Below are 1,150 nucleotides of genomic sequence, written 5' to 3'. Positions count from 1 at the left end.
CTCCGGGGGGGGCGCTGCGCGGCGGCCGGACCGGGGGCGCGCCGCGGCCGCATCTCCTCTGCCCGCCGCGGCCGCCGCTGCGACTCGCGACTCTGCCACCTCCGCCCCCCCCCTCACCCGGCAACCCCCCCTTACCAAGCCGGGCCGGAGCCGCGCAAAACCCGGCCCGGAGCAAAGGCGGCGCGGAACGGAGGGCGGAGCCAGGTGGGCGGCCGGCGGCACTGGGGGCGGGGGCGGGGGTGGAGGGTGGAGGAGTGACCTAAGAGAAGGTACCCTGCTTTTGTCCCGGTGGAGGGCCTGATCGCCGCTCCCCTCCCCAAATTACTGCCCCGGTCCATTCTGGCCAGTCCCGCATACCCAGAATCCATCCTCTATCGGATCCGCGGGGATCGTGGGGATGCTGCGGCGTCAGGAACTCCGGGGGTCTACATGGCCCTCTTCATATATGAGGACATTTATTCAAACCACAAGCATTATATTAAACAAGACTCAGTAGACATGTAAGGAAACTGAGGCATGGGGGGCGTCTTGTCCAAGGTCACCCAGTTGGAAAGTGGCAGAACTGGGATTTGAACAGAGCAAGCTGGCTGCAGAGACCATGGCTATTTTCTGTCCCAGCGCCCATGGGGCCTGACGGGAAAAGAGGTTCCCAGGGGGCTGCAGCATACCCTCAGCCGGTGGGGAGCACTCTGGCCCCCTGCCTTTGGGACTCCAAGACAAACTGGTCTTCCTGTTTCCGAGACCTCCCTGTAACCTCCCTGCCCCTTTGTGACCTTAGAAAGAGAGCTCCTCTCAGGACCTCAATGTCCCTCTCTGTCCAAAGCACCTCTCCATATGGGTGTGACTGTGTATGTCTCCCCCACTGCGCTGCACGCTGTCCCGGTCCCTCTGGCATCTCCAGTATACAGGAGGTGCTCCATAAAAGTTTTACTATTGTGTATTTATCTAAGTGACAATTCTTGCACACCTGCTGTGTGCTTATGTTTGATGCATAAATCGCATTGTTCAGTCCTCAGGGCAGCCGCACAAGGCTCCCACAGATGGGAAACCGAGGCACAGAGAGGTCCACCAGCTTGCATAAATCCTCTTGCCTTTGGTTATTAAGCACCTTTGGGGCGTGCCTTGCCCGCTGAGTCCCACCCAGGGCTCC

The sequence above is a fragment of the Pseudorca crassidens genome, chromosome 3 (assembly GCF_039906515.1).
Source record: "Pseudorca crassidens isolate mPseCra1 chromosome 3, mPseCra1.hap1, whole genome shotgun sequence".
NCBI lineage: Eukaryota > Metazoa > Chordata > Mammalia > Artiodactyla > Delphinidae > Pseudorca > Pseudorca crassidens.
Note: the sequence above shows the minus strand (reverse complement) of the source record.